The following is a 13,445-nucleotide window of genomic DNA, read 5'->3' as shown; positions in this document are numbered from 1 at the left end:
TTGCTTCCTTTGGTGTTCAACTGTGTTCAGTCTTCAGTTTCATGATCCAGAAAAGCACACTATCTTTTACTCTTGGCAAATAAATAAAAAGACAAGAAGCAGTAAGCTTAGACCAACTTAAGACTATCTAATCATGACCTTTGGAATCCCTATGCCTCACAAAGCAAGGATGAAGTTTCTCCTGTCTTCAGCACTTGGTCTTCAAGCTCCATATTATCAGCTTGGAAAGCTGATCAAACCTCACCAGGAGTTCTCAAGGCCCTCTGCTGTGTGAGAACGTTTCTATGGATGCCTGCATTCACACTGACTTCAGTGCTGCTGGTCTGCCAGCAGATAATTCAGGTCAGAAGCTGATATGGATGGAGCAGGGAGGCCATCTCCATTGGCCCATGTAGTGACAACACGCAGCACAGCAGAGACACAGAAAGGAAAGTTATTCACCCCAGCTGAGTAAACATCAGGCTGCAGCTGGCCAGAAAATAGGCTCTGAGAGAGAAAGGACCTACACATAGGAAGACGGAGGGAAAGAAAGAGATTTCTGAAGACAAACGCAATATTCACTTCAAATCAATACAATCAAATCCCCGGATATGGTCTACCAAGTCTGATCTCAGTAAGGGAATCCACAGCTGGGGAGGATGAGAGTTAGGCACGTATGATGACAACCACAATCATTTCTCAGTATGCAGAAACACAGGCAGATTGGAGATATGGAAGGCTACTGAAGATAAGGAGGCTAGGACAGATCATTATAGCCAGTGCTCCAGCTGCCATGAAGATGCTGGTGCCTCACAGGAAATGCCTTTCAGAATCTAAACCTATCAGATGCTATCAAAATTCCTAAAAATGTGAAAAAGTGAGTGCATACAAATAGCTGAGCTGTGGAGGAACCTAGCTCCAAGCTGCATATATCATGTTGCAGCAGCTAAAGGAAAGAACTGCCTTGAATCTGATTTCCATCTATGTGGGTTAGGTCACTTATGGTTATCAGAGCCATTCCTTCTCCCTGCCTAGTTGCCTAGCTAAAATCCTTGGCAGACATACAGAAAACAGTAGATTTAGAGTTTAGATGAGGAGACAGTGCATGGAGATTGTGCAATGCTCACAACACACCTTTCTCACATTGGCCAGCAGAACTCACCGACTTCCTTCCCTTCCCTTCCCTTCCCTTCCCTTCCCTTCCCTTCCCTTCCCTTCCCTTCCCTTCCCTTCCCTTCCCTTCCCTTCCCTTCCCTTCCCTTCCCTTCCCTTCCCTTCCCTTCCCTTCCCTTCCCTTCCCTTCCCTTCCCTTCCCTTCCCTTCCCTTCCCTTCCCTTCCCTTCCCTCCCCTCCCCTCCCCTCCCCTCCCCTCCCCTCCCCTCCCCTCCCCTCCCCTCCCTCAGGTATGCCATGATATGCAGAAACTCCACCAACAAAAAGGAAGATACAACAAATATTAACACTGCAGACAGGATATATGCAATGTGTATGCATCCTTTTTTTTTCTCCTGCCTATATGTGCTCTTATGCAAAATTAGGAAACAACACGTTTTGAAAAAACCCTCATATCATCTAAGAAAAGGAGAAATGGGAAAATAAGACACTTGCCAAATGGAAAAGTAAGAAACCAGCAAAGTGATAAGTGCTATTCCCAGCAGGCTTCCCTGGGGTCAGGGGAGATCTTCAGGGCAGGAGGAAATGAAGGATGCCATTAGAGAAGGTAGCTGATAGGGGCCCTTATAAAACCTTCCCAAGGAATCTGCCTTGGTGATTTTTCCCACAGCATTACACAGCACAGTGTAATAAAAATGTCAGCAATGAAATAACACAGCTTGTCCTCAGACCCCCACCTCCCCACCACCTTTCCTGACTGAAGAAGTATGATGATATGTTAAGGCACCAGCGAGTTTTCCAATAGTAAAACAGGGGAAAACTTCATTTTGGACACCTGGACTCCAACACAACCTAGACTGTGAGTGGAAGAAATGCACCTGCCTCCACATAATGGCTGCACTGTGCAATCAGGTGAAAATCCATCTTTTTTTTTTTTTTTTTGTGGCTGCAATATGAACTTGAACTCGATATTCCTGCCTGCCCTACCAAAAGGTTCCCCAGCCCTCCATAAAACCATGCTGTGCAACAGGCCAGCCTGAAGTGATTTATTGCTCTGGGTGAAAATCAGATGAAATTCAGTTGTTTCCCATTCAAGCTTGAAACTAAGTGAACTTTGGCAGAGTTCTGCTTGGGCTTTGCTTTGGGTGAAACCAAAACACAAAGCGGGGATGAGGAAAGAGTGGGGAGCGAAACCAGGTACGCCAAAGTGGAAAACTGTTTTCTTGAACTCACGTGAACTCAAACCACTGACCTTCACACGCATCCAAGGCTCTCTCTACACCCGCTTGTAGTACATAAATCTGACACCAAACTTGGAACTGAGCTTCAACGTGGCTTAAACCACATGCAATTAGCTCGATTAAAGACTCGGGGGCCTGGTTGGATCCTGCCTGCACATTGATGTCTAACTGGGAGAAAAACTCATGCTGCCAGCAGCTGTTGCCACTTTTGCAGTAGGGTGTAGTCTGGGGCCACATGCGCAGCAAAGTTGCATGCTCAGGCTATGCATAAAGGCAGGAAAAATGTTCACTGTAAAGATGAAATGCATTCAAGAAGCTCACGTGCTTTCTGATCGTGCTGTAGCAGGCATCAGTAAATGCAACAAGCTGAAATCACCGCCAAAAAAATATAAGCTGGGGTGGGGGGACTGCTGGAACCCATAAGTATGCAAAAAGAAAACAAAACCTGGAAACATTTGCCAAGTAAAACCAGACTTTGGTGATTATTGCATAATTATTCATGGCTAAGGGGACAGAAAAAAATAAATAAATTAGTATTTAAATGGGCTTTTTTGTTTGTTTGTTTGAGTACAATTGCTAATGGCGATGGTTAATGGAAAAAAAAAAAATAGGGAGATGTGTACAACTGACGTACAGCCCTCACCTCCTCTGCATGAGATTCTACGTCAACCAGCAAAAGCCACTGCCTTATTGCTACAGGCTTCGTGTGAATTTTATCCAGAAAGTGATCTTTCAAATCCTGGGTAGCTGCCAGGAATACCTCTGTTAAATACAATGCAAAATATAGATGGATACAATACAAAATAAAAGATACCCTGAAGGGTTATTAAATCTATTTCTTGCTGAGCCATTTTGCATCTCTGCTGTTGGCATGGAGGACAAGGCAAAAATAAAAGGCACACTGCTTTCACATCTTTTAATTACGCAGTTCTAAGAATGCTCCTGGGATGCTCTGAAATTGTTTTGATCCCACTTGAAGTCCTGCCTTCAATCTGAAAGGAGTCCCAACGTGTTTGTGATCAACAAACCTATGCTCTGACCATCCTAACGCAGAATGCAGGAACCCAAGCTTCTCACAGAATCACACAGAATCACAGAATCACCCGGGTTGGAAGGGACCTCAAGGATCATGTAGTTCCAACCCCCCTGCCTGGCAGGGCCACCAAACATACACATTCAGATCAGGTTGCCCAGGACCCTGTCCAACCTGGCCTTAAACACGTCCAAGGACGGGGCATCCACAACCTCCCTGGGCAGCCCGAAATTCTCCTAATGCTCTCACAGCATTTTTGCCTGCTGTCTGTGAATACCCAAGGAAAACTTCCTCAGCTGTAAAAATGTGCCATACTGCCCTACACATCTACTCTGGTTATCAAGAACAACAGCAGATATGAAAGACAAAGGTTGTGAAAGGTTATGAGCTCTCTCTTATTAGCAAGGATAAATTCTTTGCTTCTTCCCTTAAGGGACACCTTGAGTTCTCAGCTCTGTCTTCCAGGAGAAGCCAGTTTATTTATTACCCTCAACATTTATTATTCTCAACAACATACTGTATTAGCTCAGTCCTCATGGCTTAGGAAGTGACAAAGTGACAGATTTTCCTAACATTCACACTAAGTCACTGAAGTACTTCTGAAAACACTTGTCTAAGCAGGAACATGTAGAATTCAAAAGTCAAAACTGTGGCCTGTTTCCCTCAAATTGTGGCCTTGGGCAGGGATCACAGCATCACAACGTGATGTCCCAGCATGTCTAATGGCAGTACTACAGTTCCTACCACCCTCTTGGTGCCTGGAAGAGAAACTGCCACCAGGGGCTGTTCCTGGCAGAAAAGGCATTTCCTGATTTGTCTGAGTGAAACTTGATAAAATTACCCATCAGACCACCTATACAAAAGTTGAGAATTCTGGTTCAGTGGCAAAGACTGTATCAGAACATTTTAAGATAACACATAGGAACAGGATGCCCAGAGATGCTGTAGATGCCCCATTCCTGGAGGCATTCAAGGCCAGGCTGGATGTGGCTTTGGGCAGCCTGGTCTGCTGGTTGGTGACCCTGCACATAGCAGGGGTCTAGATGACATCTGAGGTCCTTTTCAACCCAGGCCATTCTATGAAGATCCTTTAAATTAGATCTTAAGTACTCCTCTCCATTTATCCCTCTTCTTCCTCAATCCCCAGGAGCTATTAGAGAACAATGATCACAAATTAATCAGAGATAGTAGAGTCCTCATCTATGGGCCTACATAGAGGATTTAAGAGCAAAAGGCAGGTCTGCTTCCTCTCTGAAAGCCAGAATCTAGTAAGATATTGGAACAGGCTGCCAAGGTGAGTGGTGGAGGCACACTAGAGGTGTGAACAAACATGGAGATGGGGTACTGAGGGACACGATCAGTGAGCACGGTGGGTGTGGGTTGGTGGTTGGACTAGCTGATCTTAGAGGTCTTTTCCAACCTTAAAGATTCTTTGATTCCATTCTATCTCTAGTATCCTTCTAGAGCAGAGGTGGGAGACTTGGCAGCATAACTCGCCAGTACTGTACTGGCAATGTCTTTGAGCAATGGAATCCACTCCAGGACATCAGTTCATCCAGTAGCCCGTGTGAACAAGACCCCTGGGGAGGACTGTGTCCTTTCATGGCAGCATGGTGAAAGGGCAAAGCAACTGCTTAAACTACAGCCAGATAGGTACAGGGCAGAAATTACAGAAAACTTTCCAAGAGGAAGGACAAACAAGCACGGGGATTCATTTCCTGGAGACCAGCTGGTTCAAGTCCTCCTACCTGGACAAATGATCTGCTTTTCCTAGGAAGAAACAGATAGGTCAGTTTTGGGACCCTTTGGAGAAAATGGAGAAATTCCTAGAGAAACTATTCAAGACTTACTGGTTGCTGCCACTTTCAAAGAGGTCCGATGCCAACTACAGGAAGAGCAGCAGCCTCCTCACTGGTCATCACTCCAGAAGGGCCCAGCAGACAGAGGAGCAGCACTTGGCTGCAGCAGGGTCCCCCAGGGATGCTCCAGTTTTGCAAATGGGTCCAGATCCATATGGTGTCACTCACTGCTTGGAAAGGCCCTGTTCAGGCAATAACTGTTGAAGGGGCATTTTGACAAGTGCCTTGTTGCAATTGCCAACAGGCACTGACATAGCTGAATTTATATTGAAGCTTTATCTGTTGCCTGCAATTCTAATTTGTGGTTTGTAGGCCATAAAACTCCAAGTTTTCCAGGCAGGAAAAAAAAAAGTGACGATTGACTGTTACTGCTGCTTCTCTTTTTTTCCACTAGAGCTGTTCCTCATGCAGTTGTAACCAAATAGTAACCAAATAGACTGCCTAATGGCCAGTGCTGTTTATTCCAAAACAGTATGGATTTCCCATTTGTAATTCAAAAACCATAGGGTGTAACTTTCCTTGCTTGGCACAAAACATGGTCATGCTTCTAGGATACAAGCACAGAGACAATCCTGAGGAAAACTGCTTTTGCCTAAAGAGAGATCAATGAGAAATAAGCTGCCTTTCACTTTGGTGAATGATATATTTTAAAAGCACCTCCAGCCTAAGCTTCAAAACAGCCATTTGTTTCCCATAGAGAATATTTACTAGACTTTACACAGCTAAATACTTTCTATTCCCTGTCTTACATTCATTTTTCTTAGTGGCCCCATGCATAGCCAGTTTCCATTTACACTTGAAATTGTTTTTTGAAACAAGCCTCATCAATACCGAGGAAACCACAAAACTAGAAAATCTTAGCATCTTTTCCTGTGAGATGTAGGAGAAAATCGGAACAATCTCAAGGAGATTTAAGGAAATTTCTGCATGAGGAGTACTAAGAATTGCAATAAAATGCACAAAAAGAAAGCAGTCTCTTCTCAGGTGACAAGTGGAATACAGCCTCAAGATGCACAAAGGGAGGTTCAGATTGTACCATCATAAAGAATTCATTATTCATAGGGTGGTCAGGCAATGGAAGGGCTGCTCAGGGAGACAGTGGAGTGCCTGTCCCTGGAGGTGTTTAAGAGATGTGTAGATGTGGTACATGAGGATGTGGCTTAGTGGTTGGACTTGATGATCTCATGGATCTTTTCCAATCTAAATGATTCTGTGATCATTTAGAAATAAAATGGACTCCATGACTTAGAGAGGAGTAGGTTCAATGCACATCTCCAGAAGTGGTTTAGGCAAGGTTTGTCCCCTCTCAGAACAAAGTGGTGGGATTCCCTTTAGACTCCCTGGATACATTCAAGGCCAGGCTGGATGTGGCTCTGGGCAGCCTGGTCTGGTGGTTGGTGACCTTGCACGTGGCAACTGGGGGTTGAAACTGCATGAGCATCAGTGGGCCTTTTCAGCCCAGGTTGTTCTGTGATTCCATGATTCTATGATTCCCTTTTCAATAAATGCTTTGGAGCACAACTAATGAGAGGACATACAGGCCATGTCCATATGAGACAAGACAAGGAGCACTGCAGCCCACGTGGGCGCTGTGCCATGCTCAGGAGACCAGGGCAGAAGAAAAGGCAAAGCCCAGGTCCCCAGCACCCAGTGAGAATGCAGTGAGCACCCAGGCAGCTGCAGGGTGGGATGGCCAGACAGAAGCACGAGGCCCAGCCTAGGAGCGGCTCAAGGGGCCACAAAGCATTTTGGCATGCAGGCCCTCCTCAGGAGCCAAGGGGCAGAGTGGAAAAGCTTCCTCACAGGCAAATTACCTCGGCGGGAAGCTAAAAGATATTCCTATTGCCTGCAAAGCTGCATGCCAAGTCTGGTGTTTGTTTGTGTCTGTGTTTATTTCTCAGAGACTTTCTTTCTCTGCACCCCAGGGAACTGGCTGGATGCGAGCTCTGGCTCTCTCATGGAACAAGGATTAACTCCTGGATCCTGGCAGAACCGAGATCGGCTCCTGCTCAAATGTAGGCTGACAAAATGACCACAAGCCAGAAGACACCCAAAAAGCAGATGCTGCATGCCTCCCATCTGTCCAGCGGCCCAAATAAGTTGGGTGTATCCCCCGCCTACTCTGCACTTGGTTTATCAACTGGTTTATCATTGCCCAAGCCACAGCTGCCTGGGGATATTTGTGTCCTGTGGTGACTTTCAGCATGCTGATTATTTCCAGCGTGAACCAAGACCACCATGGACTTGTACGGCCCTCGATTCACAGAACCTTGTTGAATTTGAAGGTAGGAAGGCAGTTCAGAAACAAGAGCAAGAGGCGCAGCGCTGTCTCAGAATTCACAATAAAACGGTGTTTGCTTGAGACCAGATTTGCACTGGGTTTTTGAATTCCTAAACTAATTACAATCTTCTGGTACAAACTGATTTTTCTCCTCCAATGGACCACGCTGACTCCCATAAAGGGAGGCTCTGACCTATTCTTTTAGAGGCTACTTTTAAGAGAGCGTGAGTAATAGCTGAAACACGTGGGGACTTCAACATTTGGGGTAGTTTCATGAAAAATCCTTTCTCCCTACCCCACTGGGGATAAACCAACGTCAGCACTTAGCTACATGGAAATGAATCGCCAGCCGTGGGCTTTCCGCATCCCAACATCACACATTCCTGTTAGCGATGAATCACAAGGAGCACACATGGCACTTGCCCACAGCGACCTAGCTGGGACATGGGGAGATCTGAGTAGAAAAGGTGACGTGAAGGAAAAACCTGAGTCACTGAGAAAATGGGGAGTCCATCCCAGGTCTGGAGGCTTCCTGGCTCCCACCTTCCCATGGAACCAATGTGCTGCTGAGCTCAGCATGCGTCTGAGCCACATCAAACCAGAAGGCTTGTTGCCCTCTCCCTTGTCTTGTTACTGTTTACAGAGAAGGCAAATGGGAAGTTTTAAGCCTTTATCTTCAAGACAAAATGCTGGATAGTTGCCTGGTTAGAAACTTCAAGTTACCTTGCTGAGAGCAGCAGATGCTGCACTGCAGAGCAGAGCTCTAGACTTGAAATGCCAACTGCTCAAGAGCCAAACACGCACCCAAGCAGACAAGGCTCCCCTTAGTAGCCTAAACCCGATTTGAAAGCAAGGTGGTATGTGGAAGAACAGAAGATCCACTTGATTTGTAATCTAAACTTCTAATGACATTCGTGGCATATGAACTATTTTCCATGGAAATCTATCTGCAGATATGCAAGCCAGATGCACTGATTTAATTAGCCCGTTTAACATCTTTAGTTATGTTTCAACATCTGACCCATGCTAAAAAGACCGGGTACTTCAAAGCCATGTGACTCATTTTTCATAAAAGAGAAAAGAAAAAACAGAAAGCCAAATTCACAGCGGACACCCATTGACATCCCCTTCACCAGCCTATTTACCATTTGCACAGACGCTGGAAACGAATGCATCGCCGGTTAGATCATTTCTTCCAAATGGCAGGGTGGTGTCGTCCATATTCGTGCTGGACCCTGAAGAAGGTCCCACGTCAATGCATGTTGAGCCAAGGCTATCTGTGCTGGTTTGAAGAGGAGTGGTGCATACTCAGTATGTAGCCGCAGCATTTTAAACGCTGGGGAGCAAACACAAATCCACGGCACTTCACAATGGCAATGAATCTTCTCTCAGTGCTATGGAAATCTCAATGCTCAAACGTCCTTTAACAGTCTTGCTTCTTATCTTTTAGCTATAACATTATAGAAGTCATCTGTATTTGCACTCTTTTCTTTTGGCCCCTCTCCATACAGTTTCACATGTACAGAGCAAAGAGAAACAGGGTTCATGCACCAGCAGTGGGAACAGTAAAACTTCCTAGACTTGTTTGCAGTGGCACAATGTGCTTCACTGGCATCCTTGAATCATTCATAGTCCACAGTGCATGAAATACTTATTATTATCACTAAACCAAAGGCTTATAGACTAAACTCAAAGTTCACTGAACTCCCTGCAAGAACAGCTCCTGGTAAGATGGACCAGACCATCTCAGGATGCCAAGTTCTCAACCTACAAGGTTCAGACAGGCTATAGGAAATAGTTCTGCTTTGAGCAGAGGGCACTTTGGATAGGATGCCACAGTGCTGTGCCATGAGATCCATGTAACTGCTGAAGAAGGGAGGGAAAGAGCAGCCAGAACATGCAGATGACCCACCTCCAGACAGGTGGCAGCCACCAGCTCTGGGGAAGCAGAAATCTGCTTTGGTGCCTTGGCTTAAAGAAAGTTGCACTAATGGAGGCTGATCGTTATAGGAACTGATATCAGGAGAGGAGTTGTGGTAATTGAAAACTTCTGCTTTCCAAGGTAGTATTTATAGGAGGCTTTAATGCTCGCTTTGATGAAGTAAGGACTCAGATGCCCTTAAACAACAGAAGGTCTTACAACACATTTACTTTAAAGGAAAATTCCTTTCCAGCTCAACAAGAAGAATCTGGAGGTGAGTGTCTAAGTGCTAGGGTGGTGCTGAGACGTGAGGAAGTCTTCACAAAGCATTACACAATGTCACAAAGACTGTAGCCCCTCCAGACAGTTCTCATTATAATAATAAAATTAAAAAAAAAACATTATGCGACGTCACGTTGTATTTCTTTCAGTGGAAGTGTATGGAAGGAAGTCATTTGAAAGAAAAGCCTTTTCATAAAAATATAAATTTTGTGAAACATAGCACTTTGTACTGTCATGTAGAATTGTTGGGGTTGATTTTATTTCATGTTTGGCTTCCTTTTTGTTTTTTACCATGTTTCATCACGTGGTGAGAACAATACACTCCACTTTTTTGGGCATAAAAAGACTGAGAGGAGATCTGATCCATGTTTATAAATATCTAAAGGAAAGCAGGAGGCAAATGGATGAGGCCAGGCTCTTCTCAACAGTATGCAACAGTAGGACAAGGAGTAATGGCCTAAAACTTGAGCACAGGAAGTTCTGCACTAACATGTGGAAGAACTTCTTTACAGTAAGGGTGACGGAACACTGGAACAGGTTGCCCAGAGTGTCTCCCCCTATGGAGATGCTCATGACCTGTCTGGACACCTACCTGTGTGACCTACTGTAGGGTATCTGCTTTAGCAGGGGAGTTGGACTCGATGAGATCCCTTCCAACAGCTGTGATTCTGTGATCTCAAATCATCACAATTTCACTAAAATGTAAGAAAACGATGCTCTGAAAAAAAATAAATAAATCACAACATTGTCCCAATCAAAGCCCAGCTGCAGATGCTAGTAGCAATTTAGAAATAATAAAAATAAGTGCTTACACTATTGCATCACATGACAATTTGTTTTCACTACAGACAGTGTTACAGAATAATATTGATATGATCAAATAAAAGAGAAAATTTTCAGGAACAGCTTTTGCATGGACATGAAATGTTCAAATGCTGAAAATTGTGAAAATGAAGACTTGTTGGTAAAAACCGTGTGCTGTGAGAAATGAAAGGAACATATGAACCCTTTACTACATCCCACCCACTAATGAAAATGGGCTCAGAAAGGCCAGAAACACCCACAAAACAGTTGACCCCACTTCCTGTGCCTCCTTAGCATTCTGGGCCTCCAAACGGGACCACAGCTCTCAATGCCATAAATGACACTGCACGGGGCTAAGAGCTCAGTGCTTTTAAGGCGACTTCTTAATTTAACTTGCAATTTATGAAGGCATTTTACCATCCTTCAACTCTCATTTTCTCTGAGCAAATGCAGACCCCTCTTTGCAAGATGTCAAATAAATGGATATCGCCAAATTATTAAAATTAAAGGCAAGTGCAGAGTTGGCCAAACAAATTATGGCTGGAAACCAGCTTCCACATTCCCCTAGTGGCTTTCAGATGGTTGTGGAAAGATGCCATCGGAGAAAACGTCGTGTCTGCAAGCATCACCTCACCCTGGTATGTTTGGAAAGCTTATAGAAATCCTGTGCCACAGGGAGTGGGCTGTGTGCAGATCATACATCATCCTGCTGCTTTCCGAGGGGACACTTGAAGCCATTAATCAGTGCTAATGGCAGTCCTGGTCTACCTTGCCCATTGTGGCTTTAATTTTCTTCCCAGTTTCAAAGTGATAGAAGGTGGCTGAGAACGGAGACATAATGGCTGATTCCATCTGTCTGGCCCATCTTAACCAAGTTGCCTGAAATGCATCTAGATATTTTCTGAATGCGTCTTGCGCAAAGCTTTCAGGCAAAGGCTTAGCCAAGCCCTCCGTTAACTCACAGCCTTCAATAAGCATACATTTGATAGGTAACAAGAATGTCCAGCATCTTACCTGTGGTTTTCCACTGATGGGCAGCCAGCTTGGCCAGCACTTTCAGTATTTGGGCATTTTAGTACCTTTTTAGGATAACAATCACGGCACACATGGAGCTCCTGGCCAGGCATTCTCAGACGGGATGATTTGCTGTTGGAAAGATTTGTTGTGCCTTTTACAAACACCAGATGCTCGGTGAAGAGAAAATAAAGCATACTTTCCAGTAAACAAAAGCAGGTTTCATTTGTCTCTAAAGCATAAACAAAATAAACAAAAAAGAAGAAGAAAAAAAGGGAAAAAAAGTGCAAAACAGAGCTTGTACATATGCGTCAGGGGGAGAAAGTGGTGAAAGAAGTGAGAAGTGCATGTACCTGGAGACGGATTAATGGGCTCTGTGGTGCAACGATGGTCTCGGAGGGCTGGAGCCTCCTTTCTTCCACACAAGGCTCAAACACTGTGTGGGTTTTCTTTTTCTTGCAGGTTACACTTTGCATGGGACAGAGGGCTCACGCAGAGAAACTGGAAAATGACCCTGAAGGAGCTGATAGGGAACAAAGCAAGTTAAACAAGCAGGGGCTTCCCCAGCAGGAGCTGGGGGAATGGAAGTAACACATACTAGAGGAAATACTTTGAGACTGTGAGATTTACTGCAGCCTTGGTTGGTTTTCATAGCCCAGGGCAAATATTAGAGCATTTCATAGTGCAAAGCAAAACCTCTTCCCTTCCACACTGCTGTACGAAAAGTAACTGCATTAGATCCTGAGATAAGATTGATGAATGTGATTCACTAAAAAAAGTTGCAATGACTGACATAATAAAAAACAAGGGCAGGCTCTCAGATGGGCTCTTCTCCTCAGAAATATAAGAAATTCAATGAGAGGTGAACAGAAGCCTCATCCTGTCTCCTCCAGAGAGACGACCAAGAGGGGACATGTTTACAGCACACAAATTCAGGGCTTGAGTCCAGCAGCCCTTTAAACAATTCATATCTATCAGGCTGGCATTTGCAGCTTAGATCTCTCCCCAGTGACAATAAATCTCCAGTTCTTTCCAAGCTGCTGCACGGAGATAGTTGCTGACCTATTCCCCAGGAGGGTTATGGGCACCCAGTTGGGACAGCCACAACACGAGCTTCATGTTGGGGCACAGGAAGGAGCCACTTCTGAACTGCAGCAATACTGAGGTTGGATATGATTTCTAGAATTTCAGATCAGGGTTTGTTTGGCTTTGTTTTGATCCATCACCACCACAATTCCAAACCATTTCATCATTTTCTTCTTCTTTGTGACTTTAGAGGAAATTCTGGCATCAGCTAGGACAAACGCTTCCCAAGTGGAAAGAGCAGGGATCCTAAAGAAAAGTCTGGTATCCTTGATTGGAGACAGCTACAAGGAGTACTGAAAAGTACCCGAAACTCTCCTTGTACCACCTAAAGAATGCAAACTATCCAGGTATGACAGATGGACCCCATTACATCTGCCAATCCCACACCCACCAGAAGTGCTTGCAGCTCAAGCTTCTAGGGAGTTTTCCAATGAAAATATCAGAAAAGGCCAAGTTATAAGAACTGAAACGCTCTGAAGAATTACACTGCCTTCAGAATACTTCCATGCCAGGATAAACTGAGGGGCTACATTTCCAGAGAGGGACCCAAATAAAGCAGAAACAGAAATTAGAGATCTGAAGAGCCTTCTTCAGTATACTTTGAAGGACTAGGTGGAAAGACAAGACCTGTGGGCTGCTCAAAGCAGCTGGGGTGACGGTGCTGCCATGGCATTCCAAGGAAAGGGCAGGTCAGCAATGCTGATGTGAGCTTGCAAATGGGGATTGGTGGCGAAGATGCACCTGAGAGCAGTTTGCTCTGCATATCCCCGTTGGGCTACGGTTTGATTTGGTTTCCACATCCCTCTTGCAAACTGTCCAGGGGTGACAATGG

General features: G+C 44.8%; 1 long non-coding RNA gene across 1 annotated transcript; it reads right to left on the bottom strand.

The window, feature by feature from the left end:
* Positions 1–10,276: 10,276 nt before the first annotated feature.
* On the bottom strand, positions 10,277–12,648 carry LOC125697056 (uncharacterized). Its single transcript, XR_007378659.1, has 3 exons — positions 11,881–12,648; positions 11,528–11,659; positions 10,277–10,427 (listed from the first exon to the last, which is right to left on the bottom strand). It is a non-coding gene; the product is annotated as an uncharacterized LOC125697056 (long non-coding RNA).
* Positions 12,649–13,445: the final 797 nt, after the last annotated feature.

Source organism: Lagopus muta, chromosome 8, assembly GCF_023343835.1.
Source record: "Lagopus muta isolate bLagMut1 chromosome 8, bLagMut1 primary, whole genome shotgun sequence".
In the NCBI taxonomy this organism is placed as follows: domain Eukaryota; kingdom Metazoa; phylum Chordata; class Aves; order Galliformes; family Phasianidae; genus Lagopus; species Lagopus muta.
This window is presented reverse-complemented; position numbering and strand designations above follow the sequence as displayed.